This window comes from Amblyomma americanum, chromosome 1 (genome assembly GCF_052857255.1).
Source record: "Amblyomma americanum isolate KBUSLIRL-KWMA chromosome 1, ASM5285725v1, whole genome shotgun sequence".
In the NCBI taxonomy this organism is placed as follows: domain Eukaryota; kingdom Metazoa; phylum Arthropoda; class Arachnida; order Ixodida; family Ixodidae; genus Amblyomma; species Amblyomma americanum.
In genome coordinates this window covers 270018561-270032607 of record NC_135497.1, presented here as the reverse complement: position 1 = coordinate 270032607, position 14047 = coordinate 270018561, and the positions used below count along the sequence as shown (strand labels likewise).

Genomic DNA, 14047 nt, shown 5'->3' with positions numbered 1-14047 from the left:
GTTTGCTACTGTAGGTATAGCAATCCGAATATGGCGGTTGGTGGGAATTGCTGAGAAACTGATTCAAACTCATACAGAAGTTGCGACAGAAGTTGCGACCAATGTGAAATCTGATGATATTGCATTCCACTCTTAATGGAACTTAAGCGTCCCAATAGTTTTCTTTTGTTTTCTGAGGGAAATTATTTGCACGAATCTCGATCGCTTCTCCACCACTATCTGTCTGCCCGACGGGGAACAAGCCACGGGCGTTCAGCTTAACAAAATGTTTTATTTACCGTTTCTATAGGAATGTCCTGAAATGCACTTTCAAACGCTTCTCTATTACCGGGCTGTTCTTGTATAAAATTTCTATACGCCGGTGCTCATCCTAAATATAGAGATCAGCTATTGATATATCCCTGTTTAAGGTGAGGCCTTTGGCCTCCCTGCATTCCCTTACGTTAACTCTTTCTGAAAGATAATTATTTCAAAAGCATTTGACCTCACAAGGCCAAATATATTCGTGCACTGCATTAGTTTGCTCTTCACTTCGTGTGCCGACGCGTGGGCCATCCTCGCGACTCCGCAGTCGATGTTCCGCGTGGTTCGTGCTTGCATGCTCTGAAACATACCTCGTCAGTACAGGTTCACCTAACTAAATATGCTTCCTTCCATGATCCCGGGAGCAGCACGCGCATCTGTCAGCTGAGAGCACTGAACCCGAAACTTTCGCTAAACGGTCCATCACTTTCCGTATCTGCCGTCATTTAATCGGAGCTACTACCCTTTGAGAACGCGCTCCGTCTAAACGAGCGCAGCCGACCTTGCCCGGGTGCCATGCGGCGAAGGCCAATTGAATATCCTACCTGGCGGCTTCTGCATGCCGTCGCCGGGTGCCAGAATATGCAAAACTGCCAGCGATGGACCGGCTCGTTGACGCGTGAAAGTCTGCCTTGTCTAAATGATCGGCTTCCCGCGCGCGTGCGTGATTCTTCTCGGCGCGTCATGCACGATGGATGTCTTCCGCCTCCTCGCTCTCTGGGCGCCCGCAGTGCGCCTGGTTACCGGACTGGTCGCGCTGTCTCGCGTTTCCGGCCGCCGCTGGCCCTGTGGTTGCCTCGTCCGTCTTCGAACTCCCGCCGAGCGGGGCGGGCCGGCCGGCTTCTCGAGGCCGCTTTGTGGTGGAACGCGTTCACGCGCCGGTTCTCGCATGAGACCCTAAGGGTGAACGGATGAGTCAATAAATTTGGAAATGCCGACAACTATTCTTTCCAGCCCCTTCGCAACAATTGGAGCGCTTAATTGTAATGAACTGCTGGTGAAGAGCCGGGTGGCGCTCCGCTACTGATACTTGGCGCTTGCCTCATGACATGTGCTATGAGCAGGGAAAGAAATATGAGCGAAATCGCGAGGAAAACACTGGACGAGCAAAAACACAGGCCAGGCGCCGCTAAAGCCTGCAAATGCGTTTCCGACACTCGAGTGAGGCGAAATGTGCTTGCCTGTTTACATTTATTTGCTGGTCATAACGGGTGTCGCTGGCTGAGGAATACGTCCTGACTACATTCCGCGTGCGACAAACTGCCGCGTTTTCATATTGGTCTTTGCCGAACGTAGACGCCGTAACATATGACGAGCCGCCGCGGTGGCTGAGTGGTTACGGCGCTCGGCTGCTGGCCCGAAAGACGCGGGTTCGATCCCGGCCCGCGGCGGTCGAATTTCGATGGAGGCGAAATTCTAGAGGCCCGTGTACTGTGCGATGTCAGTGCACGTTAAAGAACCCCAGGTGGTGGAAATTTCCGGAGCCCTTCACTACGGCGTCTCTCATAGCCTGAGTCGCTTTGGGAAGTTAAACCCTCATAAAAGAATAAAACCAAACCGTAACATATGACGATGCGAATTAGGAGTAATTGCGCGTGTCCATTATAATAATCGCATTGCTTCAGCAGGGGACCCCGGCTGTCTTAACGATTAGCAAAAAGGGGCTGACCCGAGCCACGTGTTTGGACAAATTGATTTGGCCATGCTCATTTTGGCTGCAGTTCCCGGGGAGCTAATCATGACAAATGCCCGGAGAACAACGGCAGTGGCGTACTGCGTCGTTGATGCTGGCTGGATATGGTTGGGGAGGAGCGACACTGACTGATGGGACGAACTTTCCTCGCTTGGTATTCGTTGAACTCATATTTTCTAGCGCTTAGTGAACACAAGGGACAAGAACACAAACACACAGGACGTACGCTAGTCTTCAACTGTCGTTTAATCGAAAAAACATTCAATATAAGACATCTCAAATGCTGATATTCACACACGCGCAGTAGCAACGCCACGTTTCAAGAACAACAATTCTTTTTTTGATAGATAAACAGATGGGGTGCTGACACATTTTGAACCTTCTTTATCAATGCACATAGCTTCGAAAATTTCCCGTTCCGATTGCGTTTTTAGTGTTCCTAGAATGCTTGTTTCATGCAAGATTGGTGTGCAGGGTACAGGGTGAGGGTCGCCAGGGTACCGTTCGATGAGACAGCGTTTGCAGTGCACCGCGAGATTCCCCCCCCCCCCCCCCCCCCGCCGATATGGATTCTGTTGCCAAGCGGTGCTCTCTCAGCCTTTCATTAACGCATCTTCCTGATTGCCCGATATATGCTTTGCCACAAGTGAGCGGGATTTTATAGACAACACCCATTTGTCAGCACCCCATCTGTTTATCTATCAAAAAAAGAATTGTTGTTCTTGAAACGTGGCGTTGTTACTGCGCGTGTGTGAATATCAGCATTTGAGATGTCTTATATTGAATGTTTCTTCGATTAAACGACAGTTGAAGACTAGCGTACGTCCTGTGTGTTTGTGTTCTTGTCCCTTGTGTTCACTAAGCGCTAGAAAATATGAGTTCAAACAATATCCAACTAGCCCAAGTTTCTGCCTTACTAAATGGTATTCGTTGCTGTGAGCGTTACACGGAGAGCATTAAAGGGAGGCAAAACTGGAACCTCGGATGTGCGTCATGCGATGCCTTTGTGATATGATAGTGCAGTTTGTCCCTCGCGCGGCGATTCCTAGATTGCTCCTTTTTTTTTTAGGTTTCAGCTAAAAAAAAAAAAAAATCCACGACCCCTTTGGCTGTCCGCAACGGTAAAGATGTGTGCGTCAGTAAGCTTGATACCATCGGCATAGATACCTCGTACGCACGTCCTACTCTCCCGCAGAGAGTTCCGAAAAGCTTTATCAGTACAGGTTCAGCAGACGGCAAAATGGGCACGCGTGGTTTCTGAGAAGAGCGTTTTGCAAAGCCGGAAAAACCTGGCTACGAATGCCACCGTAGTCTTGACGTAAGCGACGACGGATCATGTACTACGCGTTGCGTGTCTAAACAGGAAGACGCTTTTGGAACGTCCCTGGTAGCCCTCGTTGTCATTAGAGCGTTTTAGCACCGTCGTACGGTAAACGCGTTGACTACGGTAGCTACATCTCTGCGCCTGATGCATCTAGGCAAGCACAACAACGGTAGCAATGTCAACGCTTTACCGCGGCTGTACAGCCTGTGCTGAAAGTTCCTGTTGCTGTTGCCGTCGTTATTCCTCCTCTGGGTACCAAAGATGTTGGACAACGACAACGCGAGGGAGGGGACATAGTAGGGGACAATCGCCCCTTGCCGTGCTGTCACTGTCGCGCTGCAAATGTTTTTTAAAACCAGAATCAATCAAACAGCTCAGCATTCTAGCTTTATTGATAGGTCTCTGGGGCCGCAGTATTGGAACTCGGACGACCACGTAATTGGTGTTGAGCTTGCGAAGCCATCGCCGGTCCCTCTGCATCCTCCTTACACGAGCGAAGCGCTGGACGAGAGCTCGTCGGGGCGCAAGCATTTATTTCGCTGTTGTCGTGGAACGTTTGTAGGAACTTTTGCCCGCCATACCGTGAGCGGCGCTCTTGTCGCCGCTTTCTTTTTCTCTACCTACCGCCGGCGGTGGCTGAGTGGTTACGGCGCTCGGATGCTGGCCGGAAAGACGCGGGTTCGATCCCGGCCGCGGCGCTCGAATTTCGATGGAGGCCCGTGTACTGTGCGACGTCAGTGCACGTTAAAGAACCCCGGGTGGTCGAAATTTCCGGAGCCCTTCGCTACGGCGTCCCTCATATATAGCCAGAGTCGCTTTGGGACGTTAAACCTGTATAAACGATAAACCATAAACCCTTTTCTCTACCTCCGAGTCGTTTTCTGGGGTAAAAAAACAAAACACGTGTGCAACTTTCGGAAATATTGCTTGCGTTGCTTTACAAAACTTGCTTCGGGAACCTTTCTTCTTTCAATCCCTCCTTTACCCTTCCCTTACTGCGCGGTTCAGGTGTCCAATGATATATGAGACAGATACTGCGCCATTTCCTTTCCCCCAAAACCAATTATTATTATTATTATTATTATTATTATTATTATTATTATTATTATTATTATTATTATTATTATTATTATTATTATTATTATTATTATTATTATTATTATTAACCTGAGCCCCGGCAAAATGGTGACCAACTTTTCTGCCAGTTCCTGCGGCCACTCAACAGAGGTCGCATGCACCTGCGCGTCATCAACGCAGTAAACTGTCGGTTTAGCTTCCTTCGGCGGACAGCCGTGGTCACCCGATGAGCCTATACGCCACTTTTTATTAATTCCTAATCACTTATTGACTCGTTTCGCCATCTTCTCAAAAAGTGCCTGTTGTATTCGGTTCGCGTTTCGTAACCCTTGCTTCCTTCACCTTTACTCCTCCCCAGTGCTTCCGTGTGTGCTTCGCACTTCTCCCCCTTACGATGCGCGTGTGCTCACCCTTATAAACTGCTGGTTATTTATCTCCTCTTTGCGTGCGCAGTTGTGGCATGTCTCCAAAGCCTCGGTGCATGCGGACGATTCGCGAAGCCCCTCCGGCGCTGCCCTGTGGGACGCTGAAGTCTAGCTCTCGGTTTGACGCATGAGTTCGCGCGAAGGGCGCGCGCGCCTTGTCCCTCGGTTGGCGGCCAAGGTCCCCTCTGGCGAACCGAACGCCGGAGGCACGAAACTGGTTGTGCGTCCGCAAAAGGGGGTTCGCCCTGGCCGCTTCCTGCAGTGCGTGCGAGTCTTTCTCTTGTTCGCCTTCTGGGCAACCGCTGCGCCTTCGCGGAATGCGCAGCCGTGCATTTCAAAGTCCTTGAACTGGTTACGGCAATCCGGAGACCGCCTGTAAGCTCCTTACAAATAGGTGGCCGCCGGACAGCGCCGCCGCGGACGCTACGCCCGGTTGGCTTTTCTGTTTTGCGGCTTGCGGGGCTGCTGCGCGCACCAGAGTTGCGCGTTGCGGGATAATGCGCGTAGCAGTGCATTTTGTGCGCGTCACTCTTTATGCGACTTCTGGTTTTGCCGCTTTGTCGGGAGCAATCTAGGTCCGCTGAAGCCACTCGGCGGCGTTGGATGATAGAGGGCGTCACTTTTTGGCTGTTTTAGTTGAGCTCCTATTCACTGTGCTCGAACCTGCCAGCCCCTGCGCGGGGATGAGCTGGCAAGAATTCTTTTCTTTTTTTTTTTGCCTCGAGAAAAAGCGTATTTGCCCGCCTTTCCTGCTGCTCTAAATAGCTACCAGAACCCCCCCCCCCCCCCTTTTTTTTACCTTCGTTCACCGCCTTGGCCTAAGTGCGTCAGATTTTATCCTGTACTGGTCATGATCACTGGGCGAATTTGCCTTCACACATTTGTTTTTTCTCGCCCATATCTTCTGCGTTATACCGTTGCTCAGAATCGTTCCACTCGCCATTATACATAACCAAATGAGATCATCTCTCTCTCTCTCTCTCTCTATCCAGGGAGAGATGATTATTTCACTAAAGAAAAGCAGTAGGATTAGCGTCCCCCCCCCTTTTTTTTTTTTTTGCAGCGCCGTCTTGATTTCCCTGACTTCTTTATTTTATCAAGCGCCGCTCACTTACATAAGCCGGAGCAGCAAACGGAATAAAAAAAAAAAGGAAAATAAAGTTCCAATCTGTAGCATATACAAGTCTGACAACGAGCCTGATTGTATGCAACTGATTTTGAGTATTGAAAACCAATTGAGGACTGCACAGCGTGCTGTGTAAAGGGGGAAAAAAGACAGAGGTAAGCTTGAGAGGAAGAAAGAGAGAAACTGGATTAGAGAATAAACTCGAGTTGATGGTATAGCGGAAATTACGAGAAAAAAATTGAGCCGGGTAGGGCGTGCAAGGCGGCGAGTAGACAACCGATGGTATCTAAGGGCAGTCGAGTGGATTCCGAGGCAAAGAAAATGTAGCAGGGGGCAAATGAGAGATGACATTCTTAACTTTTTTTGGGATGAAATAGCTGCGACTGGTGCAGGACAGAGGTAATTTGAGAGCATCAGGAGAGGCCTTTGTCCTGCAGTTCACGCAAGTGTTGATGACGACTGGCATCTGGCAGCGTGCGCCTGTAACAGTGTGCACGCTTTTTCATATGTGTTTACTGAAGGTGGCACTATTCAGTCTTTTCACTATTTTAGTCCTCGAAGTCTTCCTTTTGGGTGCCTTAAGTGGGTCTTCATCCTCCTTCTTCTAAATATTAGACTTTGAACTTCAACTTTTTAAGTGCACAGTCCCCCAGCGTACATTGTCGCGGTACGCTACCTGTTGCTTGACGCCAAACGCTGACTTAGTGAAGTTCGTTTTCGCCTAGCTGTTGTATTGACTATTTTTAATTCTCGAATTCAATGAATTTCAAGCGCAGCTCTCTTTGCGTTGCGTCATGGAGGCATTTGGATGAACAATTGCTGCAGCTTGTACTCCTCGCTCTCTGTACGTCATTCTATAGATTCTAGAGTTTCGAACAGCGCTCAGACAAGTTAAACGTGACCGTTTTGCGCGACACTGATTGCGACAATTTCTTCGGCTTCTGAATCTCCCGAGCTAGCTTTTTACCGGAGCAGTTCTACACGAGTTAAACTCTGATGGCAGCCGGATCGAGAAAGCAAAGTGGTGCCCCATTTCCTCTTTTTTTTTTTTATAGAGGCCACCAATACCACACGAGTGGTATGACCTTTCTTTCTCTCGCGCTACAATCAACGCAGGAAGTGAAGACAACCTGGGCGCCTTCTTTATTGCACACCCATGTTCCGGGACAGCTTGCCTTGCGCGCAACCTTTCTTAGTATTCGTCAAAGCTCGCTCTCTTATTTGCATCTTTATTGTTCCTGCCCGTTTCGCTTTCTCCGCGAAGACAGCCAGTGAGTTCCGATACGGGCTTCGTTCTTCCGGGGCCATATCGTTGGCCAGAGAAGCAATTAGCCAGCGCCTGACGGCATATATATGCTCCGTGGGAGACCGTATGTATACATACGCTTTTAGAAGCTGCGCGCCAGCTCTCAGCGGCGATGCGACCGGCGTTTTGTTTGGTGGACCCTGTGCGGACTGGTACTCGACCTGCCCCCCCCCCCCCCCCCCCTCTTCCCTTTTGTGTTTGCTCGCAGGAATGCGTTCTGATTGCACGTGGGCGTGTGTTGTTTGCGCTCTGTTTGCGGAACGTGTCCGCGCAGGCGTGCAAATAGGCGCCTCTCGCCGCCGGCCCGCTTCCGCCCGCCCGCTCTCTGCATGCTAACGGGCTCCAGGCCGCGCGGGCCCGCACCGTGAGGCGAGCGAAACGAAAGGACGCCTGCTGCGAGCGCCCTCTTCGTTTCCATGCCCACTGCGAGCCGTAGGAGCCCATGGGAGACCTCTGTTGCGAAACTTGTGCGAGCGAAATTACTAAAGGGAGGCACGACGTGAAAGAAAGAGAGAGGGGAAAAAGTGCAGCTTTTCCATCCGCCTATGATGTTTCGAGAGCCGCGATATTTAGTTGGTTATTTTGTTGAGCCAATTTGGATCGCGATATAGTCGTCTATGTGTGGCCTGTAGTGAAAAGGATGGCGCGCGAGAGCCTTTTTTTTTTTCCTCGCTGCTCGCAGTTTTCAGTAAAGTCACCGAGTAAAAATAAATATGATTTGACCCTACGGAAGGGCAGGCCGGCGCACTTCTGTTTTGTTGGCTATATACTCAGTTTCGCGGGAGAATATGCGAATGACGCAGCAGCGGGGTTTCTGTTGTTTGGGCTCCGGAGAAAGCTGCTCCTTGTAGCCTTTTGCGTATACCCCTTTCTGTGCAATTACTGGGTTCACATAATGAAATGGAATGAAACGACTGGTCTCTTAGACTCTTGCGGTACTAAACCAAACAAGAAGGCGAATTAATCAAGCGCTGTAGCTACCGCGAGCAGAATAAACCGACTCGATATCGCATTAAACACGCTGACCTTCTTAAGTTCCCCGGGAAGACCCGTCGTGATGCGCAGAGAAAGGTGAATCTCGATGTGAAAACCAGACGCACTGTCTGTTCACCACAGATGGCGACGTTGTGAGACATTGGGGTGCTGCCGCAGCATAATTGCTGGACTATTGTTTCCAGTTGCATCTATACAAACCTCCATTGGATACTCTGGCGCAAGTTCGATGGAGGGCGAACATTTCTGCAGTTATGTCCGTTTCGTATTTTCATTGGGCGAGGCTTCAAGAGACGAGAGCAGCGCGAAACATTAGTCAAACGAGGAATGTGTACAAATTGTTTCGCGTTGTATTCAGTTGTTGAGACAAAGCTGACATTACTGGTATTTTTATGGGCGCACTCATATAAGATAGAGCTTCTAAACACAAATATAAACTCCCTTTCTTTTCTTTTTTTTTTCTGGTGAATAAGAAAAATATGCCTACGTACTAGAGTTCAGTCAGGGCTCGAGATCGGCTCGTTGTCATTTACCTCATGTTCTTATAGTTTCGGTGCCACAGTTTCAGATAAACTGTCGCTTTTTTTATTCGTCTCTGTCCTGCGGCGTCACCTTCGTGCGACCCGATCCAAGCCACTACGCTTGCCGACAGACGGCAGAATTTTCCCACCTTGCTTGCTACCGAATATGCATTTGTTACGAGGTTGCTTGCAGCTAGGAAGTTTGTCTATCCCGACGCGAATAGTAGTTGTCCCAAGCCTGACTTTCCGCTTGACGATAATGCTAGCGTGTGAAATTTATTTTCTGCGGGGCGATCTGCCGGTAGTGTGCGGCTATAGATCTTGGACGCGTGCATGCTTCGCATCTTCATATTTTGCTCTTAGCTTCGTTCTGAGCGCTGCACCTTTAGTAGACAATCTACAAGGAAGCCACTGCGCTGGATAGAAGCGCAAAAAAAAGGGGGGGGGGGGAGCACCTCCACAGGCACGGCGCGCTACTTTCGTCCGAGTACAGTCGAACAAAAATTTGCGTGCACCCCGTAATCTGGTTTTCCTGGTCCCCTACACTATTGTCTTCTTCCGGACACCGCGACGCCGTCGAAGCAGTCGCGCCCCTACACGGCACATCCTATAGGCGTCCCGCTGCTGTAGCGCGAGGACGCGGTGTGAATCCCGAGCGCGGCGGCGACCGCATTTCGATGAGCGCGCCGAGCCCACCCGCCCACGTGCTGAGATTTCGGCGCCCTCCTTATAATAAACCGCGGCCACGCTCCAAAGTTAGTCGCGGGCGCCTTCGGCCGCATCTCCTCGCATAACCCCCTGCGTTGAATATTAAAATGTCCGCGGAGCTTTGGGCGAGGAGGAGAGCGGACGCATACCGAGCGATGCTCGTTGCTCCTCAATGGATACTTTACGAGTGCGCCTTGTTGACTGCTGCACCTGCCACTTTCCACGCGCACGAAGGAGAGGAGACACCGGCCGAGCCCGCGGCGGCAGACGCGCCATGCACGACCAGCTGCCGCGAGCTTGTCCGCGGGTGTCTCCGAGCTAAGAAGACAGGGAAGGGGGGGGGGGGGGGGAATCTTAGGCGAGATTTACGGCGCGCGCGCTCGGGGCTCGATCGCGCGTAGACCGCTCTACCTTCCCCTCGGCGCGCGTAGATGCTGTACCAAGCAAAACGTGGCGGCCACCCGGCGCAAGGAAATACACGGCCCTCTCTGTGCGACCTCGCTCGCCTGGTTGTGGATTCGCGGCGTCCCGTCGAGACTCGCTAGAAATCCGAAAATCCCCGAGAAGAAGCAAGGCTCTATTTCTTTTCCTCAATTGCGGACTTGGCTGAGCGTCAACAGAAGCGTCTTTACGCCGGTTGCGCACATATTTCGGATCTCTCACCTTGTGAGACCCGAACTTTTTTTTGCACCACGCACTGTATACCAGGGTTCCCGCAGATAATGGTCCCATGAAGGGCGCTCGTCACTGACGCGCGACTGATAATCGCGTAAGCAATGTGATTGGGTTGGTTACAGCGAGTGCGCAGCATCCCCGCATTGTGAATGTGATCTACCGCCTTGCTAAAAAGTCTTCAGGGCATACGGTTTGCTTTTGAGCTATGTAGAGGGGCACTCACGTCAGTCCAAAAATGCTTTGAATGCTGAGAACGAGGGAGCTGTCCTCGCCTTACGAAGATTTATAGCTTCAAGGGATACCCCCACCACAAAAGTGAGAAGCAAGCCATGTAGCCTGAAGACTTTTGACCCAAAGTGTATTTGCGCTCACGTACCCGGGAGGCACCACTGCTGGCCAGCGAAATTTAGCCACCTTGTTAAGAATCTCTGTTGCTTTTGATCGGTGGCATTGAAACGCATCGAAAGTGGAAATCTTGCATTCGGCGATGCATTGCACTTCCCGGTGGGTTAAGCGTTTCGCTTGGCGGTCGTAACTACACGTACGGAGCTGAGAAGATGCGGCGAGATGGATGCGGGACCATTTCGTCCTTGGGCGACGGAAGGGCAAAGCAGGTGATGGAACACCGTCGCATGCCTCGACACGCGCGGCTGCTCTTGTGCATTGTGCGCGAGCTGTGTAGTCTTGGGCAGCTGTGGTGATTCGTGGTTGGTGGTTTGTACAAAGCCCGTATAGCTTTACACAAATATACGCAAGGGGTGTTTCGTTCATTTTTCCCCGTTGGCGGCAAAACACCGGAAGCCGCGACCTCGGCCGCCTGCCGTGTTTTTCGCTCGCTTCGTTCAGTGCGAGGACAAATGCTGGGGATAAGATTACCTTTCCTGAAAGTGCACTGTTTTGCGCTTTTGGAGCCTTTTCTCGTGTATCCCCAGTGGTTGAAAGGTTGGTTGAATTCATCCTAATCCAGTTAATCAATTTTAACCCTTTGTGCACTAGGGGAGCGGCAAGATCATTACTTTAGCTTCGTTCTCTCGAAATTAATCTGTATACCTTGGTTCATAGTTGGTGGAACACCCTGGACGTGAGTGCATATATAGCTAGTTCATGTGACCAGTGTGCCTCGAACGAATGCCACGATGGGCGTGCGATCGTAGTTCGGGCCGTGGCTGTCGAAATGCTTAGCTTAGCAAAACATATTGAAGACGTGGCTAACTGCATGGGTAGAGGCAGTGTTATTTCTCTGTCTTTTTTTTCCGCCCCTTCGCCCAGCCACTTTTCAGGGTTATTTCCCTTAAGGTTCACGGGAAGTTTTATTTTGCTGGGGCACACAGGCGTATGCTTGGCTGCGCACGTCGTAATTTCTTTCGGAGAGAGAAAAAAACAAATGCCTGCCATAAATTCGTTGTCGCCATCTTTGTCCACCTATACTGTTGCGCAGTATGGCTTTTCATTGCTCATTCTAAACCGATATTGTGTGCATCATTCTTTGGCCTGCACTTACGGTAGACTCTCGGGCTGAAGATGCTTGAGTAGATACTTTAAAAGCAGACCAGTTTTAAACTTTTATTACAAATGTAGACAAATCTCTACTTTCCATTTCGCGGTGGGTTAGGCCAGAAATGATTTCACACTGGGTGAGGGTGGTAACGGTGCGTTCAGTCTCAAAAGAGAAATCTCAGGCTTTAGTAAATTTTTGCTGGCGTTATTGCGGCCCCTTGTCACGTGCGGCTTCAGTTAGAAATGTGCTCCAAAATATGGCATCTTCTCCCCACACTTACCTTGGAAAGGACAAGAGCTGTAAGTAGCTCGATCAAAAAGCAGGCAAACAGCGGCATTGTTGTGACAAAAACGCAGTTTTTAGGCTGAGTATTTTGAAGCAGTTCGTAACGCTGCTACACGCAGAAATGAAGGAGGCGGCAACGGTGAATGTGAAAGCGATGCTGCTCTAAGAAAAAAAAAGGGGGGGGGGGGGCGACTGAAAGGGGGCGAGAGGTTAGTCCTTTTTGGAGACTAGCTGATTTGCCGTAACCACTAGTCCTTTTCGAGACTAGCTGCAGGCGGTCTAACCGTTGGTCCCCTAGAAAATGGGTGCAACAGTTAGTTTCCGGGAGGAGCCGTTTAACAGAAAAATGCAGACAAAGCGTGATATCCGGGGTAGAGTGGGGTAGTTTTCCGACAGCATTGATCACACATGACACAATAAAGGGAACAGATATAAAAATACATGAATATACGAGGATTCGAACCCACGACCTTTGGATTGGGAACCGAGCGCGGATATGACCAGGCCAATACAGCAGAGGCGATTGAGGGAAACGTTGTTTACCACAATCGCCGCTGCTTTAAATCGCAGCGCACGTCAAGTTGTGAATGATGCTTTTTTTTAAGCCACATTTTGCACGCAGGAGAGTTTTCTGGTGCCAGAAAAGGACGAGAATGAGGCTTTACGCCAGAAAGAGAGAGATAGAAAGAAAACCAAAGAAAGGGAGCATCTCTCCCGCGAATATTTTCAGAGCAAGCCACCGTGGGCGCGCGTATACGTTAATGGATTGAGGGAGAATTTTAGAGTTGATGCCTCACCAAGCTCAGCTGCACTAGGAACTCGGAACGGGAGGCACGAGCCAAAGAACCGCAAACACGCAGCGTTCTTTCCACCATGCTTTCAATAGAGACATTTAGAATAGGTTGACGCTATCGGTTAGGGTCATAGGGGAATAGTGGGGGGCCAATGCGCACGCGCAGGACAATAACGACCTTTCCTCCGGCTAGTGTCCTACGCCGCTGCGCACTGGCTCCCCCTATTCCCCTATGACCCTAACCGATAGCGTCACCCTATTCTAAAAGTCCCTAGTGTTGTACAGAGTCTTGCCCATGCTAGGCTTGCCTGCTGCTGTCGACACGACATCACTGCCGTACTTAAAAACGAAACGAGACATACTTGCTTGATTCGAAGTCAGCTTACGCTGGCCGCAAAAAGAGCTGGAGAGCCAAAGCGTTTTATTTTATTGTTCAATTTTCTCCGTTTCGGAGTATTAGAACCGCCCGAGGTTCGTGCGCTGCTCGCGACTTTATAACATGGGGCTGTGGGTGAGCACCCGTACTTGTGAACATAGAAATTTAGGGAAGTAATCCTGAATCGAAGACATGGAGTCACCTCACGTTGACGAGAAAGGCACTGGCCCGCATTCCGCGCGCGCATCAAGTGCATTAAATCATCAGACAAGGGTAATGATTAAGACTTGGCGGGCTTCAGCAGTATATCAGCTGCCTGAAGCGGACGGCTCCCACAAGGGAAAGCGTGCAAAAACGTTCGCAACAGACCCACTCAAAAGAAGACGACGCGCCACAGTCTACGACTCTCCAGTTGTCGCCCACTGTATCTAAACTGGGCTTGTGCGAATAATTTCCGAACCAATAAAAAAAAAACTGCTTGGCGCTGACTCAGCGGCCCTGCAGAGCCCCAAGATATAATTGCTCGAGAGACTGCAGTTTACGTATACACCAGTCTCTTCCTACATTCTTAGCGTCTTCTGCCAACGCTTTATATATGTTTTCCTCCCTTGACTGGCGTCCACATACGCCTGCATGGTGGTTTGGCAACGCCGCCGCTTATGCTGCGCTGTATCCGGGAAGCCAGAGTCACGCGGGCTCATAGTTTAGAATTCGAATCTTTACTGCCCCCCCCCCCCCCTCCCTCCTTTTTTTCTCCTCTTTCTGCCTGCCGCCCTCCATGCCAGTGCAGTTTGGAGCTTTTCTGACCACAGTCCGGTGCGGAAGGCCTTGTGAGTCTTCACTCTTACACCCTGTCAAAGAACGCTCTGCGATTTGTGCTCCCTGCCTTAGCTATTGCATTGATTGCTTATAGAAGCATCCCGAAGGCGTGAACGCTTTTTATT

At 50.4% G+C, this 14047-nt stretch overlaps 1 protein-coding gene across 1 annotated transcript in view; it reads left to right on the top strand.

The window, feature by feature from the left end:
- The window catches only part of LOC144115067 (breast cancer anti-estrogen resistance protein 3 homolog), a 172161-nt gene that overhangs the window by 37969 nt on the left and 120145 nt on the right, over positions 1-14047 (top strand). The gene's annotated exons all lie outside the window — the stretch shown is intronic.